The 22,090-nt window shown below is 38.8% G+C and overlaps 1 pseudogene; it reads left to right on the top strand.

Moving 5' to 3' along the window:
- The first annotated feature begins 9,332 nt into the window (after positions 1–9,332).
- LOC136322614 (arginine-fifty homeobox-like) lies at positions 9,333–10,370 on the top strand (annotated as a pseudogene).
- Positions 10,371–22,090: the final 11,720 nt, after the last annotated feature.

Below are 22,090 nucleotides of genomic sequence, written 5' to 3'. Positions count from 1 at the left end.
TAAAAATGTAAACTGCTTCTGTTCGCTATTGCTCCTGATCTTCATCTATTCTCCTGCTCCAAGACCTGCTCTCAGATTTAACAGAGGAGATAACATTTTAATAAAATGAAAAGGTAAAAATTATTGACTGGAAAAAAGCAGGTTATAGAAACATCTAGAGTGTGTGAATTTTATCTTGCTGGAAAAAAAAGAGAGAGAGATGCATATAGGTATGTGTTACTCACCTGAGAGGGAGATTAATTCACCAAACTCCAAGATGAACGAAGGGGGGGGGTGAAGATGAGTGTGGGGTGTGGGGAAAGGAGATCCATAGGGTATATACCAAGGCGTTAACATTGAGCATACATTTTTATTATTTTATGGTTTTTATTTTATCTATCTCTTTATTTTCTACAATGCCTATATAGAGCGTATGTGTGTGTATAGCAACTTGAAAAAAGCACTAATTTAAGTATTGTTTGAGGCAACTATTTTACTCCTCTGAAAAAAGAAACAAAATTAATGTGTAGTCTGTTGCCAAAGATAAATCAACTCAGATCCAACAAGAGGTTTCAAGTTTTCCTGGAATTTTTAAGTTCATGAACCGTGGAGTGGTCTCTAAATTTGGAAACCTGTTTTCCCCATCGCTAATGCTACATTCTCTCTACTATCACACACAAAGCATGGGTTACCCTAAATAAACACTATAAAAATAACCGTCTTTATTTATGGTCACATTGTTTCAGATGCCCACAGCCAACTGTTTCTTGCTTTGGATGCCAGACCTCTTCTGGTCTCTCTTCATTTCACCCTTACAACTCCCAATTCTCTATCAAATTTGGTAAAGACTAAAAATAACAGGAAAGTCATTGAAAGGTGATAAGCAAACCATATATATATCTCTTATACCTTCTGATATGTTCATTGAGTTAGTTTTCTTCATATTTTACAAACCATAATTCCTTTAAAAAATATTTGGGAAACAAGAGTATGTCATTGTCAATGGAATAATGGAGGATAGACTAGGAGGTGCTTTTCCAGATGGATTCCAGCAGCCTTTGCAACTTCTCTAGATCACTTATCTTAAAGACCCCTCCCCTAAACTTTCACTACCTTGCTACACTCTACAAAAGGCCTTTTATAAGGCCTTTATAACACTTTTTTAAAATAAAAAGTGTTACTCTTTATTTTCCTACAAAGAAAAATGGCTCCCATGGTGAATTTTAGTGGAAACAGGCAGACCCAATAGTTTGTTGTAATAAAAGATTCCCAGAAATAAAGAGGTAAAATGTAAAGGTTATTTCCATTTCTGTTCCCTCCTTCTTCTCTCTGCCTTTCAAGAGTGAACATAGTTTTCTTTCTGCAATTGAGAAGAGTCCATCAGAAGGCTGAGTTCCCTGAGACTGATGAGTGTGTGGGCATTCAGACTCTATTATTTATAATGGCTGAGAACCTTGCCAGACTGCTATAATGTATTGATAACTTCAGAGAAGTAAAAAACATTGTAAGATTTCATTAACTTAATGGCTTACAGATTAATTGAGTTCCATACAGCCCTGTGATACAAATCTCCTTATAACATACTGTACTATTTTGTAAAACAGTACAAATGACTCTTACATAAAGATAGTATTGTTTTTCATTTTTTGAATTTACTAGCTCCAACTGACCCATCACATCAAATTCATATGTAGACATTGTAGGCTGAGAAAAATAAAATTATATTATTTCTCTGGCTTCAACAAAAAGCAGGATTCTACTCTGTTGAAACCTTTAGTGACGTGCCCCAAAACAGAGGGTTGACTTACAAGAGTGACTTTCAAATAGGAGAAAATTACAACTGTACTTCAATTTTTAGACTTTTTTTTTTTTTGACAGAGAGAGAGAGAGAGACAGAGAGAGGGATAGATAGGGACAGACAAGAAGGGAGAGAAACAAGAACATCAATTTTTTGTTGCAGCACTTTAGTTGTTCATTGATTGCTTTCTCATATGTGCCTTGACCAGGGGGGTGACAGCAGACTGAGTAACCCCTTGCTTGAGCCAGCAACTTTGGGCCCAAGCTGGTGAGCCTTGCTCAAACCAGATGAGCCCGCGCTCAAGATGATGACCTTGGGGTCTCAAACCTGGGTCCTCTATGTCCCAGTCTGACATTCTATCCACTGCGCCATCACCTGGTCAGGCTGTACTTCAATTTTTAAAAAAACAGTCTGGCCCTGGCCAGTTGGCTCAGCGGTAGAGCATCGGCCTGGCATGCGGGGGACCCGGGTTCGATTCCCAGCCGGGGCACATAGGAGAAGCGCTCATTTGCTTCTTCACACCCCCCCCCTTCCTCTCTGTCTCTCTCTTCCCCTCCTGCAGCCAAGGCTCCATTGGAGCAAAGATGGCCCGTGCGTTGGGGATGGCTCCTTGGCCTCTGCCCCAGGCGCTAGAGTGGCTCTGGTCGCGGCAGAGCGATGCCCCGGAGGGGCAGAGCATCGCAGAGCATCGCCCCCTGGTGGGCAGAGCGTCGCCCCTGGTGGGCGTGCCAGGTGGATCCCGGTCAGGTGCATGCGGGAGTCTGTCTGACTGTCTCTCCCTGTTTCCAGCTTCAGAAAAATACAAAAAAAATACAAAAAAAACCCCCCACAGTCATTTTATTATTCTTTTCTTTTATTAAGAATGAGAAAAAATATTATTTGACTCATTTTGGTCCTTAGAAAGGTTTCAATTCTCTTTGAGTTGCACATTAATTAACATTGAAAAGAATTAAAGTCAAAAGCTTCTGTAGAGACACTTTCTCCCCTACAGAGCAAGACCTGTGTTGAATAAAACCATTTCAAAGAATTTTTGATTAAATAAGACGTTTGACCAATCCACACACTTGTATCATTAGAAAACAAAATTAATGGTCATCATGAAAGGGCTGTCAAAATTCAGATATGCAAGCAATCCACACAGTAGACAGAGAATTGTCACTGAGAAGAAATAGAATGGCTCTGAATGATGGGCTCAGTTTGGATACCTGGAGGTAAAGAGTATTCTATAATTAAAGTGCAGGTGAGGTGTGATGGCTGGTGTCAGAAAAAACCCAGTCTGCCTGGAATGGCCATTTCATATGAAAAAAAGATGGTGACATTGGAAAGTTTAGGGACGTGGTTGGGGAAGGAGATGGAAGCCAATAAGATAGAAAAGAGGAGAAATCCTCAAGTACTCATTTGAGGAGTTTAGATTTGATCCTTCAAGCGCTAGGAAGTTATTGAAGTCTTCTGAAAAACTAAGACTGTCATCTTCACAATGGAGGGGGAGAACGGAGATGTGAAATGCAGGGGAAGGAAGGGTGGAGCAGCTCTTTGTGATGCTCGTTCCTGATTTATGAGGATGGGAGTGATAGACATTGGAATGGAAGCGTAGGAACTGGAGTCACAGCAACAATAGAACTGTGAATCACTAGAAGGAAGGAGTCAGCATGACATACACCTGCCTTTGACAACCATTGAGTTTTTTATAGCGCTAAGCGTTGTGCTTTTGGCAGTAGAGACAATGCAGAAGGAGGGAGTAGAGGGGAAAAAAAGAAGATTAATAAAAGAGAGAGCTTCAAAGCATGGGATAATGGGATAGACTTTCAATTCTTGACTTGTAAACGGCTGGGAAGATGAGGGGAATAAATGTTTTCCATGAGCCCATCAATTTTGAAGCAATCAATTTAAATCAATTTAATGAACTAATTAATTAAATATATCTCTTTTTAATTAATATAAATCAGCTTAGCTTATTTTCTCAGTTTCCCTAGTCTTGTTGCCAGATTAGACAGTTCCCTTATTCTACAGGGGCACCTACTAGTGTTTCCTACATTACACCAGGGATTCTCTAACCCCCTCAACGTTTCTACTTTTCTAGCACCTTCTTAAGAGTCTCTTTCTCTCTATCACTGCACCACGTGGTACATTCTAGTTTATTGTTCTCACAATTCTATTATACAGCTAGAATAACATTCCTCCAAAATTTTATATCCTCCAAGATTTTATATCTTTTCAACTTCTCCATTTTTTCTCTTCTTAGCTTTTAATTAACAATTAAGGTTTTTACGAAACTGAGACGATGAGGATGGTCTGTGAGCACTGTGCTATGCACGTAGCGTCGCTGAAGGGACTGTCTCGAGCTATCCTTTCAATTCTCAGAGAATTAACGTTTTCCCCTCCTCTGGGCTGAGTTTCCTCCCCGAATGCTGGGCCTGATCATGCCTTGCCTTTTCTGAGGTTTTGTTTCCACCACAGATATTCCACCTGCTTTTTGAGTATGTTTCAGGTTACTATTTATCTTTGGGAAAAATACACATGATTCAATGAGGGAAAACGTTTGTTCTATTAATTAGTGGGATTTTAAATGTTTGGTTTCCATTTTCCGAATTCCTATTAGGAATTCTTACGCAGGATGGTTGACTAACCAGCCATGACTCCCTCTCCTCCTTCTTCAAATCTCATTAACATGCGAGAAAATTGAAAAAAAAAAAAAAAGGAAAAGAAAAACAACTTTGCACTACTAAATCCATTGTACCACTGCCAAAACTGATAGGATATGATTGTATTATCTGAACACAGAGGAACTTCTTAACAGCAGAAAACAGATTATTTATGAAACCTGACCAAGCCTAGTCTCTTGTAAGTCATGACAAGAAAAAACAAAACTCCACCAAATATGAGTTTACTCAGCAAGGCTTTGATAGTTTCCCTAGTCCCCTGGATGGCAAACTGTGGCTCACGAGCCACATGCGGCTCTTTGGCCCCTTGAGTGTGGCTTTTCCATAAAATATACATGCAGGTACTACCTCGATAAAGAATGTACCTACCTATATAGTTTAAGTTTAAAAATTTTGGCTCTCAAAAGAAATTTCAATCGTTGTACTGTTGATATTTGGCTCTGTTGACTAATGAATTTGCCGACCACTGCCCTAGTCCAAAGGCAGCTGGAATGAGTAGGGGAGGCCCTGTCAGGTGGTTAGGTTAGCAGGTTGATTAATTCAAGGACTGTGGAACAGTTGGATCAGGAACAAGGTATTTTCCTAGAAGCTAAAACTAAGTAAATAACATTCTACATATAATGGAAGTTCTGCCCTAAGGGACTGTCTTCATGCACAGCAGGTCAAGAAAAAAGTGCAACAGTGGACAAAACACTGTTGTATCCATAAATTTCCTTCTTTTCAGGAAAAGCCAGACACACAGACCTCCCCATTCTCACCACTTCTCACATGCTTGTTCTCAGCCTAGGTTCTTCATAACCAGGATCCCCATTCACTGGGAAAGAGAAGGCTTGCTTGACTTCTGGTTTAGAGACACCTCAACCTAACATGTTGCTAAGTCTGGGCTGTTAGGTATAGTTAGGAACAAATTAGAACCTCAAACAATGGAGAGGAAACAAAGACAAGAAAGAGAGACAATAGACTGAATAAATAAACCCACAAGGAAACCCAACATGATAAAGGAAATAGGAGAAGATAGCATCCAACATAGCATGTTTAATAACCTCAGAGGCTCTACAGAATAGCATGTCTCTACAACAAGAACTGGCTACTAGGAAACAAAAGTTACCAAGTAAAATGAGTTCTTGAGTACTAAATAGATCTGGCCTGGTGGCTCAGTTGGTTAGAGCATCATTCCCATATAGCAAGGTTGCAGGTTCGATCCCCAGTCAGGGCATGTACAAGAATCAACCAATGGATGCATGGAGAAGTGGAACAACAGATGGATGTCTCTATATGTCTGTCCTTTCTCTCCTTCTCTCACTTTCAAATCAAAAAATAAAAAACATAGTTTTAAGTTTGAAAAAATTAAGTTGAAACAAAAATAAGACACTCGACTTAAGTGTTAAGTTGAGGGTGACATTTGTCTTTAGGACTGTACAGAAGCATGCCTCAAAATTAAAGTCAAAGAGATAAAAATTATGAATGGGAGGTGAAATGATGAGAATGCAATTAAGAAACAAAAAAAATATCGATCCAGAAAATCAAGCAATCATTCTAGAATAAAGAAATAGAAAGAATAGAGAGGAAGGAATACTTTAAAGAAATAGAAGACAATTTCTCTTTCAGATAATATATATATGTGGTGCAATGGCAGAATTGTCTGCAAGTGACCCTGAATATTATCATGTTTCCTGGACAAATTGGCCTCTTTTACTTCCCTGGGAGTGGTGCCCCAAGCTTGGCTTCCATAGCCAGAAAGACTGCAAAATCTCATGCATCCAAGGTCGCTATCCAGGTACTAGTAGCTGGTTTCCCAGACAACTGGCACCATGATTCCACACTACCGAAGATCAAGAAATGTATTTCCCCTGAAATTTTCTGTTCTCCTGCTTGCAACATAACAAAGCAGATACAGAAGGGACAATGACCTTCAACAGTAGCTCAGACTCATACCAGGAGGATGCAAGTCTTAGTTATCCCTCCATGGGTTGTGGGAGAATGGGAAACCCACGCCATTGTTGGCTTCTCTTCCATTGAGCTGTCCTTCTCCTCAATGAGCCTTGTTCTTTAAACCACACAGAGTGGTCCTGTGCTATATCATCGATGGAAACTGAGAAGGGACTCACCATATATAACAAATACTTGAATCCTCAGAGAAAAGGATCCATCAGATGCTATACAAGATTATTGGTTATTTAAACATATTCCAGAGGACATACGTCTTCAAGGATAAAAAGAGATTGCCTACATTTTTATATTTTGAATGGATTACTTTAGAGAGCCAGTTCGTCGATTCAATGGGATTCCAAACATGTTTCAAACAAGCATTAAAGATGGACTTGATATGCCAATTTTAAAATTCATTTAGAAGGAAAAATATACATAAATAATGGGGACTTTTTTTTTTTTTTAACATGACGCACCCTGTAGTGGACACTGTGCCTTCCTATCCAGATTCCTCTTAAAGACTGAAGGACAGATTCCTCCTCGTCCTTGGGGTGCTGCTGCCAATGGCGAGCCCTTGGTGGCCCCGCCCCTCCCAGGCTTGTCTCTCAGCTGAAAGCCGCTTCACTCAGTTTGTGCTCCTTTCTTAGAGGCAACCTGCATCCAGTTACTGGTTGATGCAGGAGTATAAAAGCTTGGCCGTCTCACCTCAACTTGGGATATCTCTGGAGGACTGTCCCTTCTTCAGAGCTCCAGGGGGGGTCAACTGTTACTTTCTTGTGATATCTCAGGTACATTTTCTCCCTCTGTCCTCTCTTGCACCATTCTTTTCCCCACAAGTGCTGATCACCAGAGCATTTATTCATCAACTTCCCACATTAGCCGCATTTATTTAAACCAGTTTATGCAAAATTTCAAAGCAAATAGTCTTCAAAGGTAACTCAGAAAAAGTCTGAAAGCATTGCTCTAGAATACATATAATTATGTCTGCGTTTATAGAAATACGTCTGTAATATATAAAAACTATACATTATTATAGTGAATGTAAAAATAAAACTGATGAAGCCCCTGTGGTGATGTTTTCTCTACAATTCATTGTGAGATTTATTTCTTAATGTGTATTTTATGTTGCTAAAAGACTTTTAAACTTTAGCCCACATGTTTTTCATATAGAAGCGCTATAAAGAGGAGTGTTTCAAACACTTGGAAATTAAAAAATGTATATATTTATGTAAACGCGGTCTCCAATGGACCTTGCATATCTGGAAAATAAATGTTTTGGCATAATTTTCTAATGCATGCTGATGATCTGCAATCAAAGAGTTGAGGAATATTAAGATGAATTTAGTATTATGAAAAGAAATTTATCGGTAATCGTCATGTTAAAAGTTACCCTTTACAGAACTCAAAGGAAAACACCCCCCTTTTCATTTTAAATTTTAGCAGGCCTTGTTCTCTGATCAAAAGCATTTTAAGCAAAACTAGATATTTCTGAGGAACCAAAATATAAGCAAGTATTAAATAATTAAGGAAGAAGCTTAGTGAGGCTAGGGAATTGGTGAGTTATTTCTCTTGAGTCATTTTAGATTTGAAGCATACAGACAGTGACGATCTATTAATTTTCCTCCGAGGCTGCCTTATTTTTTCTACTTAGTGTTCAGCAAATGCCAAGCCAACTACCAAACACTAATCAATAGACAATTCTCCCTGGCGGAGGCGAGGATGAAAAGTTCCAAGAAGTACATTACCCTTACTCACATTATCTGCGCTCTATCCTGGTATGACCCTTCTCAGTACTTAGCGGTAACTTTTTAAGAAGGAAACAAGCACAGTTTCATATAGAACAATCTTCTCAAAATCTTTTGCAAAGAAAGTTTATTTCCATTAGGGCCAATCTACAAAGTCAATCCAAGTAACAAATTCAGATGAGCAATGAAACTAATATATATTATGTAATGACACTGATTTAGGGCTAGATGTTTACAGTTTTGTGTTATACAAATTAATGAATGCATTCTTATTTTCACTTTACAGATGAGGAAACTAAAGTTCCAAGAAATTAAATGTTCCCAAGGTAACATAAGTGGATACTAACTAAGGGTTTTAAAACAAATCTTTGAAACATAAACCATCCACTTTTTGCTCTATCCATGACATAATATGAATGTATATTCCTTTAAATATTTTGCTGGCCATATTTATCTCAGATGATCTATCGATTGGCATGAAAGTAAAAAATAAAGAAATTAAAATTATATATATTCATTTTACATACTTGAAATGTAAGTTTAATTATAACTGTATGAAATATATTCTCCTCAATTATGACCTTATTAAAGGTTGTCCATTTTTTTTAGAATGACAGATTGGGTGGTCAATTTTTCCAAAGTTTATCATGTTACTTTCATGGTAATTTTTACATATGTTGAACTTATTGAACTTTTGCTCTTATTTTTTACTCTACCTTGTATCCACAGCTCCCAAAGATGAATTAGCATCTCAGAAATACTTTGGTAACACATAATTTTAGTGATAAAAGGTATAACCTTTAAAAAAAAAAGGTATAACCTTTGTGGGAAAATATATTCCAGATTCTAAAAAGATTAATTTAGAAGATAAACACAGAGAAGAAGCTAAAACTGTTGTTTTATCACTCAAAATTGCAGCCCAGAGAGTTAAAACAAGTACAAATCACAGTATGGCAAGGTATTTGCAAAATCAGGTAGAAAATTAAGAATTAATGTTCTGTTCAAAGAGAAGACAGAGTAAGTTAGTAAGCCCCTCCCCATAACTGATGTTTTATTTCTCACATTGTAGTGATGACATGCAACATAGAAGAGCAATTATTATCACATGATCAGTCCATCAGCTATTTTGTTCTATAGCTATGTGAAACAGCAGAACAAAAAATGACTGCCGGACACCAAAAAAACTGCTTTTTCAGAGGGACACATCCAGCAGGCTAGAAAATGGGCACTCCGAGGGGATTCATGGCTGAATTGAAGGAAACCCAGCATGGCCAGAACCCAGCAAGGCGAGGAGTGCTCTGCAGGTGTCATTGTGAGGCCAAGACACCAATACAAATGGAGGCTCACATACCACACCTACCAAGGCAGCTCTCTGGTGCCCAGATGAACAGAGGGGCCACTGGGACTACCCATACTTACTCTTTTGTCTACATCTGCATGAGTAGTAATAACATTGATGTGATACAAAACAGAGTTAATTATAACTTTTCATCCCAGATGTCAGTATCTCTGATGAACAGAATGGCTATAGAGAATCCCCAGCCAAATCTTGTTAACCACATGAACGATTCCAACATGAACTTGATACCACAGAATCCAGCTGCTCCCACAACATGGAAGAAGCACCAAAAACGCACCTCGTTAATGCATGCGCAGCACAAACAGTTGGAGGCTGTCTTTAGCCACACGATGTTTCCAGATAAAAATCTCCAGAAGGAACTTGCTTTGAAACTCAACCTACCAAAGTCAGCAATAAAGATTTGGTTCAGGAACCGACGAGTCAAAATGAAGAAGCAGCAGCAGCAGCAACAGCTACCACTAAAACGACCAAATCAGATTCTTTCAGCCAAGAATGTGCCCACCTCACCCACAACATCAACCAGTCCTTATTCTTATTTCCCTGTTGTTTCAGATTACTATAGCTCCCTTCTACCTCAGCCCTTCGGCCCTTCAAGCTTGGCATTGGACTCTGTCATCACTGAGAGTCCCACAAGTGATGTCCAAATGCAAGATCCTCAGTTGGAGAGTCTGATGGCCACAGTTCCTACTTTGTTCCCTGATGCCTATGACATAGAGCAAATCATGGAACTGTACAGTTTTCCTGATGAGGATGAAACCTCCAACTCATTCCACTCTCTAGATCAGTATCTCGCACCCACAGGCCCCAGCTGGAAAGAAAAGGGTTCTTCTCTCAGCATCTTTGCTGATGCAACTTGAGGTTTATCATTTAGGCAAACATCACCCAGTATGACAAGCTGAGGCCTTTCAGCCTACAGTCTAAAAAACAGCCTGGAGCCCTTGGCCAGGTAGCTCAGTTGGTTAGAGCATTGCCCTGATATGCCAAGGTTACAGGTTTGATTCCTGGTCAGTGCACACACAGGATTCAACTAATGAATGCATAAATAAGTGAAACAAATCAATCGCTCTCTCTCCTTTCCTTCCTATCCCTCTCTAAAATCAATTTTAAAAAAAATTAAGTAACAACCTGGAATTCCAGAACCACTATAGTATGTTAGACTTTGGATTTCTCTGATCAAAGTACTAATAAATACCAAATTGTACAAAAAAGACAAAAAAAAAAAGACTGCCCTTTGACATATTTGGTACCTATATTAAGGAGAGAGTCTTGGTTAGTATTTGCTTGGTCCTTAGCTAAAAACCCAAATCACTGGAGAAAGGTATTTCATTTAGTTACATGTATTTTTTTTATTGATTTGAATTTATTGTGTTTACATAGATTCAAATGTCCCACTGAATACATCACCCTGACTCTTGTATTCCCCTCAACATACCCCTTGCGCCCTCTCTCCAACGCCCTCCCTGCTTCCATCCAGGATTTGCTTTCCTGCTCTCTCTATAACACTGTGTTATGTATATATAATTTCAACAGTCTCTTTCCCTTCTATAATCCCATTCCCTCATCTCCTTTCCCTCTGTCCACTTTCCCTCTGGTCCCCCCCCCTTTTTTTGTATTTTTCTGAAGTTGGAAACGGGAAGGCAGTCAGACAGACTCCTGCATGCACCCAACCAGGATCCACCCTCATGCCCACCAGGGGGCGATGCTCTGCCCATCTGGGGCGTTGCTCTGTTGCAACCAGAGCCATTCTAGTGCCTGAGGCAGAGGCCATGGAGCCATCCTCAGTACCCAGGCCAACTTTGCTCCAATGAAGCCCCAGCTGTGCGAGGGGAAGAGAGAGACAGAGAGGAAGGAGAGGGGGACGGGTGGAGAAGCAGATGGGCGCTTCTCCTGTGTGCCCTGGCCGGGAATCGAACCTGGGACTCCCATATGCCAGGCCAATGCTCTACCACTGAGCCAACCGGCCAGAGCCCCCTCTGGTCCCTTTGATCCCACCTCTGGCTCTATTCTGTTCCTCAGTTCACATTGTTCACTGGATTCCTCAAATGAGTGAGGTCATATGATATTTTTCTTTATCTGCCTGGCTTATTTCACTTAACATAATAATTTCCAGGTCCATCCATGTTGTTGCAAAAGATAAGATTTTCTTCTTTTTCATGGATGTATAGTATTCCATTGTGTATATGTACCACCGCTTTTTAATCCACTCGTCCACTGATGGAAACTTGGGCTGTTTCCAGATCTTGGCTATTGTAAATAATGCTGCAATAAACATGGGTGTGTATTTCTTCTTTTGAATTAGTGATTTGGTACTCTTAGAATATATTCCTAAAAGTGGGATGGCTGGGTCAAAAGGCAGTTCCATTATTAATTTTCTGAGGAATCTCCATACTGTTTTCCACAGTGGCTGCACCAGTCTGCATTCCCACCAGCAGTGCAGGAAGGTTTCCTTTTCTCCACATCCTCTTCAGCACTTATGTGTTGTTTTGTTAATGAGTGCCATTCTGACTGTTGTGAGGTGGTATCTCATTGTGGTTTTAATTTTCATTTCTCTAATAATTATTGATGATGAACATTTTTTAATCTGCCTATTGGCCTTCTGTATGTCCTCTTTGGAGAAGTGTCTATTCATTTTATTTTCCCATTTTTTTAAAAAGATGTTATTTATTCAATTTTCAGAGAAGGGAGAAAGAGAGAGAGAGAGAGAGAGAGAGAGAGAGAGAGAGAAATCAAGGAAGGTACATTGATTTCTTTTATCAATGTTTTATAATTTTTGGAGTACAAGTATTTAACCTCCTTGGTTAAATTTGCTCCTGAGTACTTTATTTTTGTTGTTGTTGCAATAGTGAAGGGGACTGTTTTCTTAATGTCTCTTTCAGCCAGTTCATTGTTGGTATACAAAAATGCCTCTGATTTCTGAGTATTAATTTTATATCCTGCCACCTTGCTGAATTCATTTATCAGGTCCAGTTTTTTGACTGCGACTTTAGGGTTTTCTATGTACAGTATCATATCATCAGCAAATAATGATAGTTTTACTTCTTCTTTTCCAATATGGATACCTTTTATTTCTTCTTTTTGTCTGATTGCTGTGGCTAGGACTTCTGGAACTATGTTGAATAAGAGTGGTGAAAAGGGACATCCTTGCCTTGTTCCTAATCTTAAGGGGATTGCTTTTAATTTTTGTCCATTGAGTATGATGTTGGCTGTGGGTCTGTCATAGATGGCCTTTATCATGTTGAGGTATGTCCCCTCTATTCCCACTTTGCTGAGAGTTTTTATCATAAATCATCACTGGGTTTTATCAAATGCTTTTTCTGCATCTATTGATATTATCATGTGATTTTTTTCTCCTTCCTTTTGTTTATGTGATGAATCACATTGATTGATTTGCAAATATTGTAACAGCCTTGCCTCCCTGAATAAATCCCACTTGATCATGATGTATGATTTTTTTCATGTATTGCTGGATCTGGTTTGATAATATTTTGTTAGGATTTTTAGCATCTAAATTCTTTAGGAATATTGGCCTTTAATTTTCTTTCTTTGTATTGTCTGCTTGGTTTTGAAATGAGATTTATGCTAACCTCAAAAAGGGAGCTTGAAAGTCTTCCCTCCTCTTGAATTTTTTGAAAAAGCTTAAGAAGAATAGGAGTTAGTTCTTCTTTGAGTATTTGGTAGAAATTGCCTGTGAAGCTATCTGGCCTAGAGCTTTTGTTTGTTGGGAGTTTTTTAATAACTGTTTTAATCTCATTTGTTGTAATCAGTCTGTTTAGGTTTTCTGATTCTTCCAGATTGATTTTTGAAAGATTATATGTTTCAAGGAATTTGTCCATTTTATGTAGGTTGTCTAATTTTTTGGCATACAGTTCTTTATACTATTTTCTTACAATCCTTTGTATTTCTGCTGTGTCAGTTGTTACTTCTCCACTCTCGTTTCTAATCTTATTTATTTGTGTCCTTTCTCTTTTTTTCTTGGTGAGTCTGGTTAAAGGTTCATCAATCTTGTTTACCTTTTCAAAGAACCAGCTCCTGGTTTCATTGATCCTCCTTATTGTTTTCTAAGCCTCTATGTCATTTATTTCTGCTCTAATCTTTATTATTTCCTTCCTTCTACTTCATGGGTTTTACTTGTTGTTCTTTTTTTAGTTCTTTTAGATGCAGGGCTAAGTTGTTTATTTGAGCTTTGTCTTACTTTTTAAGGTATTCCTGTAATGCTATGAACTTCCCTCTCAGGACTGCTTTTGCTGTGTCCCATAAATTTTGAGTTGTTGTATATTCAGATTTATTTGTTTCAAGGAAATTTATTATTTCTTCATTGATCTCATTGTTAACCCCTTTCTTATTTAATAACACGCTATTTAGTTTCCAAGTGTTTGAATGTTTTTCAGTTTTTCTCTTGTAGTTGATTTCTAGTTTCATGCCATTGTGATCCAAGATCACAATATGATTTCAATCTTCTTAAATGTATTGAGACTCATTCTGTGTCTTGACATGTGATTTATCCTGGAGAATGTTCCATGAGCACTTGAAAACAATGTATATTCTGCTGCTTTAGGGTGAAAGGTTCTGAAGATATCTATGAAATCCAGTTGATCTAGAATGTCCCTTAAGGTTGCTGTTTCTTTGTTAATTTTCTTTCTTGAGGATGTATCCAGTGATGTTAGTGGGGTATTGAAATCCCCTACTATTATAGTATTGCTGTTGATCTTGCCCTTTATGTCCATCAAAGTCTGCTTTATATATTCGGTGCTTCTATATTAGGTGCATAGATATTTATAATGGTTATCTCTTCCTGTTGAATTGTTCCCTTTATCATTATGTAGTGACTTTCTTTATCCCTTACTATAACCTTTATTTTAAAGTCTATTTTGTCTGATATAAGTATTGCTACCCCAGCTTTTTTTTTTATTTCCGTTTGCATGAAATATTTTTTTCTATCCTTTTACTTTCAGTCTATGTGTATCTTTTGTTTTGAGATGGGTCTCTTGTAGACAGTAAATATATGGATCCTGCTTTCTTATCCATGCAGCTACCCTATGTCTTTTGATTGGAGCATTTAATCTATTTACATTTAAAGTTATTATTGATATGTAGTTGTTTATTGCCATTTTATTCTTTAAATCTACATTCCTCTTTTACAAGATTTTTTTCCCTTTTATTCTGTTTATAACAAGCCCCTTAACATTTGCAGCATTGGTTTGGTTGTAATGAATTTCTTGAGTTGTTTGTTTGTTTTTGTCTGGGAAACTTTTTATTTCTCCTTCAATTTTAAACAATAACCTTGCTATATAAAGAAGTCTTCATTGTAGGCTCTGGTTTTGCATAACTTTGAATACTTCTTGCCATTTCTCTTTGGCCTCAAGTATTTCTGTTGAAAAGTCAAATGTCATCCTTATGGGGCTCCTTTGTAGGTGATTGACTGCTTTTCTCTTGCAGCTTGTACTGTTCTTTCTTTGTCTCTTAGCTTTGGTATTTTAATTATGATGTGTCTTGGTGTAGGTCTCTTTGGGTTCCTCTTTAATGGGATTGTCTGTGCTTCTTGAACTTGTGTGACTTTTTCCTTCATCAATTTAGGAAAGATGTCAGCTATGATTTCTTCAATCTGGTTCTCTATCCCTTGTTCTTTCTCTTCTCCTCCAGGAACCCATATTATGTGGATGTTGTTTCTCTTCATGTTGTCACAGAGCTCTCTTAGGCTGGGATTCTGGTCTTGAGGCTGAGGACCCACAACTCTCCAGGCAACCCTCCCCACCGTGAGAGACCCTCTGGGCTGTCTCTCACTCCTGGAAGTGTGGCAGCCCTTTCTGCATCTACACCCTTCCTACCAGCTCAGTGTGGCTTCTTTGGTGATGTTTGGTTACAGATTCCTCTTAGTTTAGTCCAAAGTTGGTTTTTAAAATGATTGTTCCTAAGTTAAGTTGTAATCCACTTTGGTTCTGGGAGGTTGGAGTTGTAATGTCCGCCTACACTGTCACCATTTTCCCTCCTCTAGTTTACATGTATATTTTTAAACGATTGATTGATTGAGTTTAGAGAGAAAGAAAGGGGAGAGAGAGAGAGAGAGATCAACTTGTTGTTCTACTTATTTATGCATTCATTGGTTGACTCTTGTATATGGCCTGACCAGGGATTGCACCAGCCACCTTGGTGTATCAGAACAATGCTCTAACTAACTGAGCTACCCAGCCAGGGCCAGTTTACATGTATTTTGGGTACCATAATTTAGCTGGAGAAGAAAGCATTAAGATAAGTATTAAGAGAGAATCAGCCATATGTGTACCAAGAAAGGGCATTTCTGTGTGAAGAGATTTGACAATGATCACCAATCCATGCAGTGTTTTAGTCACAGGAAATGGCTGGTAATCAAAATTAGATTTCTGGATCCTGACTCAGTGATGAAACAAAAAGTAAATCTCTTAACAATGTTCAAAGCCTAATGTCTGGGTCTCCATCTTTTCAGCATGCTGAGTGGGGAAGTGGACAACCAATGCCAACCTAGTTTCTCATAAGAAGACTCTCATAAGCACTTCAAAGTTAAAGTTGCTCACCCACACTTAAATAATGAAACATGAGATAAAACTATATCTTAATGAATAATTCTAATATTGGAAGTTCAAACGTTTCTATGATTTTATGTGGCTTGCTCAGGTGGCACTGACTAGGCATAGACTAGTGATATGTACACTATGTTGCAGAGTCTAAATCTATTATTGAAAGCTCTCAAGATTATTTTTAATATTGAGGATAAGAGAACAAAATATCTTAAGGAAAATAGTCTATCTGAGGGTGTATTACTCAGAGTTCTCTAGAGAAACAGAATCAATAGGAGATATCTATTTATCTATCATTGAAAGAAATCGATTGATTACAAGGAATTGACTCACATGAGTATAGAGGCTGAGAAGTCCTACCATGTGTGCTCTCTGCAAGTCTGGGAGCTGGAGACTCAGGAAAGCCAGGGGTGTAATTCAGTATAACTCTGAAGGCCTGAGAATTGAGGGAGCTAACAGTGTAAATTCTGGCCTGAGGGCAAGAGAAAATGAGACAAGGTGTCTCAGCTCAATCAGTGAAGCAAAACAAAGGGAAAAATTCCTTTTTCCTCTGCTTTTTGTTCTATTGGGGTCATCAGTAAATTGAATGATGGCCACCTGCACTGGGGAGGGTAGTCTACTTTACTGAGCCAAACCAATCCAAGTGCTAAACTCATCCACGAACACCTGCACAGACACACCAAGAAATGCTTGCTTGTTTACTTACTCACATGGCCTTCTCCCTTTGGGTCCTTCTCTTTTCCAACAATTTAAAAACATTTATCTACCTCATATCTTTCTGGAATTCCTAGATTGATTTCTTTCTTTCCCCTTACCCGTGTTTGGTACTGAGGTCTAATTAATAAATAACATTGTAAGATATTTAAAGTATACATTGCAATGATTTTAAAGGTTTTTTTATAAATTTTAAAATTACAATTTACTTCCAACATTATTTTGTATTGTCTTCAGGTGCACAGCATAGTGACCAAACATCGACACATTCCAAAAGGTGCCACCCCCCACCTCCCTGAGAATCACTAGCAGTACTGATTCTGCAAAGATGATCAGTTGATTCAAACCATCGTTACACTAGTAAATGACTCTCTAAGATAGTTTCCATATCTCTCTGGTTGAGGTGATGACTGCTATGAAAACCTGGTAGGAGCATATTTTAACTATAACCAAAGCATCTAAAAGAAAATCACTTTGCCTTAACCTGAAGCTATAAACCAAATTTATTTAGTTCCTGTGAGTATCATATGCTAAATGTTCTGATGTGAAATAAATTTTATCACCATTTTCCACAATTTAAAAAATATATATTGCACCTACTGCTGACTCACTTCAGTATTTACTACACATTTCCAGTCAATCTTGTTCAGATTCCCTTTTTGTATGTACCCATAAGTTAAATATATAGTCTAAATAAAGACACAAGATAATTTATATAGAAAAGTATACTGTATAACATGTCATGTTCCCTGTCATCCCTGCAACATTCTTAACCATTAGAAGATATTAAGTGCTTTTTTGGCTAACAGTAATTTGGGGCATGGTACAAGAGGAAACAGAGAAATAGTCTGTATACTCTCATGGAGCATCACATTTTATTTTTGAAATAGAAATTATTTTTATTTCCTGATTACCAGAGTAATACATGCTCATCATAAAAAAATATCAGGTAATGTAAGTATTTGCTCTAACATAAAGAAACTGGACTGAGATCCAGAAACAAGAGATTAAAAATATTCCCAAATGTAAAATTAATTAATTATATATCAGTGGCTAGTTAATTTGTTTTTTTATACCAATGAGGACTGAAAGTATAAAGAATGACAGTGCTATTTTCTTTTTGTTCTTAGAGAATCTAACAGTTTGCAAACACTTCTTTTATACTTAAACATAGGTAGTTGGATATAATTGCTCCTGTTGCTATATTCTCAGTGCTTATAACTGCCCACTAAATGGTGTTTTGATCTGTTTCTGGCTTGTGATTTCTAGAACATATTATTACAATCTGATAGAGTAAGGCTATCTCATAACATGTTTGATGGTAGTATTTTCAAGAGAAAGTTAGTACAATCCATGTTCACTATTCTCTCTCACTCTCCCTGCAGAGTTTATCATTTATACTTTTTCTTAGGGCTGCTGTAACAAATGACCACAGACTGGGTGCCTTAAAATAACTGAAATGTATTTTCTCACAGTTCTGCAGGCTAGAAATGTGAAAATCAATGTGTCAACAGGTTCACTTCCTCTGGAGGTCTGTGGTAGAAACTGATTCCATGTCTCCCTCTGAACGTGTTGTGGCTACCAGCAATCCTGGGCATCTCTTGGTTTGTGGCTGCTTCACTCCAGTTTCTGCCTCCATGTTGCCTGGGCATTCTTCTCTCTATAAGTGTCTGTGTCTCTTTATCAAAGTATCTCCATACCCCTCTGCTTATAGGCAAGCCAGTCTTTGAATTAGGTCCACCTAAACCTGTATGATCCATCTTAACTTAACTGCATCTGCAAAGACTATTTCCAAGTAAGTTCACAATCACAGGTATGACGTGGGTGTGGTGGGGAGAGTTAGGACTTCAACAGGTTACTTGGGAAGCACAATCTAACCCACATTGTTATGTGACTCTTGCTATTATCTATGGCTTCCTTCTAGACTATTTCTTGACTAATACCTCTCAGTATTTAATTTTATTTTATTGACAATTAACTTAGAAGTAGACATGTATTGGTTTTTAGAGAGAGCATCAAAGAACATTTAGAGAAATCAACAGACACATATCCATCTTAGCATAATTCTTCACTGAGCTGTGGGTAGCATGTTTACTTGAATATCTCCTGTGCATTCTGTGATATTGAAACATGGTCCCCAGATGCCAGAAACTTCCCTTGGTGCTAACTTCTCTAGTGAGGCAAGTGCCTAACACTGTAAGCCAAGATCACTAAAAACTTGGCAAATATTAGGCACTCAGTAAATACATATTAAATGAATGAATAGATAAATAAATGGTCTAAAATATAGCAAAGAAAATTTACTTAATCCTAGATGTGTCCAGGTAAAACCTGGCATCACTGGAACAAAGAATGCTCCAGGTTAGCAAAAGTACATGCTTCCCTCAACCTGTGCGAACACTCTATAAAGACTAATACTAATAGTTAGAGAACATTATAATGGGGATGTTGAACCAGCATGATGACTAGGATAAAATAATGTGAAAATATATCTTTGCTGTCCACCATCTTTTGTTCAATGAAGTAACTTACTCTAAACCACAATGATCAGTGTCTACTTGCTAATGAGAAAGCCTGGTCTTCTGTTTTGTCAGCACCTTGAACCTGACCAACTCAGACTACCTTCTGGGGGACTCTTGCTTTCCCTGTTCCATGTTCTCCTTCTTGCAAATCAGGCCTTTCAGTCCAATCTGTATTAAACTGAAGGAAGGCATACACCTTTCTTGATGAGGAGAGTGATTAACGGCTGATCCCACCTGCTATTTAAGCTTCCCTTTCGGGGGTACTGCCCTTGGTCTTTCAGATCCCCCCTTGTCCCCTTCACTGGAGCTTTCCTGTGGGTCATGTTCCTTCCTCATTCAGCAGCTGCTCCCAACTCAGCTTCTTATTTTCCCCTAGATTCCTTCCACACAGAACTCCCCTTTGAAATCCCCATCACCACTTCCGGCATTGTAAGAGGCTCCAAGTCAGCTCACTTCTTGACTCTAGACCTTAGGGAACTTAATGAGAAAAACCCAAGTGCTCTTTAACATGCTGCCTTTCCTATCTTAGGAGAGTGCAGTTTCCATTGAGTTCAAATCAGGAGTCCCCAAACGTTTTCACAGGGGGCCAGTTCACTGTCCCTCAGACCGTTGGAGGGCCAGATTATAAAAAAAAACTATGAACAAATCCCTATGCACACTGCACATATCTTATTTTAAAGTAAAAAACAAAATGGGAACAAATACAATATTTAAAATAAAGAACAAGTAAATTTAAATCAACAAACTGATCAGTATTTCAATGGGAACTATGCTCCTCTCACTGACCACCAATGAAAGAGGTGCCCCTTCCTGTAGTGTGGTGGGGCCGGATAAATGGCCTCAGGGGGCCACCTGTGGCCACCTGCCGTAGTTTGGGGACCCCTGGTTCAAATCAATATCAGTCTCTCTTTCTCTCTCAATCTTTCCAGGCCAGTCGCCACTGTCTCTCTCCTTAAGATAACTCAGACATGTGTCAGACACTTTATCCACTGAGCATCCTAACTATAATGTTTTCTTGAGGCTGCCTGTCAGTCACCTTGACAACAGAGGGCGCCTCCCTCCTTGTTCTTATTGGGCTGGTATTCAGAGTGTGGGCAGCAACTCTTCATATATCTGGGTTTAGCCTCTCAAGTCTGACCTGTTTCTATCTTCCCTGTGAATCTGAGTGCTCTCTCACTTTCTTCAGACACTTCCTGGGAAATGTCCACTCAGCAGCCTGACACGTTACTTGGAAATTCCACATCTTTAGGGCCCAGTTGACTAAGTGAAGCTTGGGAACAAAGACTCTACCTGTGTCAGCATTCCATCAATAACGAAGAGTCTTCTTTCGTTCAAAAGTACCTAGTACTACAGTAATTGGTAAACGGTTAGATTCTCTCCTACACACACTTTCTTTTATGTTTAGAGTAGTAATTAAATGAAAAGGTGTGTTACCTTCTAACATGGCTATGTCGGGTTTAGCATGGCCAAGATGCCTTGTCCAATGATGACGACCCAAATTCATTACATAGTCTCTGGGGAAACAGACTCTAGAGTATTCACTGCAAATTGAAACCCAGAAAATGAAAGTAAAAATTATTACTGAAAATTGAAAGTAAGTTTTAGCTTTGAACGCAAATAGGCAATTTACTCATTCAAATAAGTTAATAAAAGGAGGCACTGGCAGCAAGCATTCCATAAGCAGCCACAGTGATGGTAAAATGTCATTCAGATTAGCATCATCTTCCTTAGTTCTCCAATGGCTTCCTCCTTTAGCTAGAGTGAAATCCTAGGTCTGAACTGTAATCTGCAAGGCTCTCCTGTGAGCTGGCCTCTGGCTGCATACAGACCTTATCCCTCCCACTCTCATCCTAAATCACTACCTTCCAGGCACACTAGATTTTCATATGCCCCCTTAGCTTGCTGCTGTTAAAGGCCTTTGCAATCTAAAATGCCTCGATCCCAGTGGTTCTCACCCGGAAGCAATTTTGCAAGTCTGTAGGGATTGTTAGGGGAGGTGCCATTGGTATCTACTGAACAGGGGCTAGGGGAAGCTGCTGAACAGCCTATAATAGCAGAACAGCCCCCATGACAAATTATAATTTTCCCTTAAATGTCAGTAGTGCCAAGACAGGAAAAGCCCACTCTGGCGGCATGATCTACCCACCAACATCCTACGGCTTCTCCTTCTTCTCATTCCAGCCTCAGCTCAAAGCTGCAGTGAAACGTTCTTCCAACATCATCTAAACTCACGTAGCTGGGATCGTACCCCTCCCCCACCCTAGGTCGTTACCGAAATTGCTTGTTGTGAACTTTATTGTTTTATTGTCTTATTCTCCCATAATCTCTAGCTCCAGAAGGAGATTCATTGCCCTTCACTTTCACTGCTGTATCCCAGCAGCCATTAGACTTGCGTCAGATTAGCGAGACAGAAAGGCGCGGAAGCGTGAGTTATTAAGTAGCTTAAACATTTTTTTTTTTAAGATTTTTTTTTTTTTCCTGAAACAATCTGCTGGGTCAAAAAAGAAGGAGCGGGGGTAGGGAGAGTTCAGGAACTGATCTGCAAAAACAGCAGGGATTTTCAAACGCAATGCATTAGCAGATTAAGATTTTCTGTGGCATCCCGGATGTTTAAAAATCCGGGTAAATCAGAAGAGAGTTGGCGTGTAACACACACTAGTTTTACAGTAAACATAACATGTTCACACAATGGCAACTTACCCTACAAAAGTAACAGCCCTGCAGTGGACGAATCCTACTGAGTGAGTGTCCAGGAAGGGATAAGGCCACTCGGTCAGTCCCTCATGAGGATAGGAGAACCAGTATAAGAGCTGAGACTGTTACTTTCATTTG

Source organism: Saccopteryx bilineata, chromosome 2, assembly GCF_036850765.1.
Source record: "Saccopteryx bilineata isolate mSacBil1 chromosome 2, mSacBil1_pri_phased_curated, whole genome shotgun sequence".
NCBI lineage: Eukaryota > Metazoa > Chordata > Mammalia > Chiroptera > Emballonuridae > Saccopteryx > Saccopteryx bilineata.
Note: the sequence above shows the minus strand (reverse complement) of the source record. Positions and strands in the feature narration are given on the sequence as shown.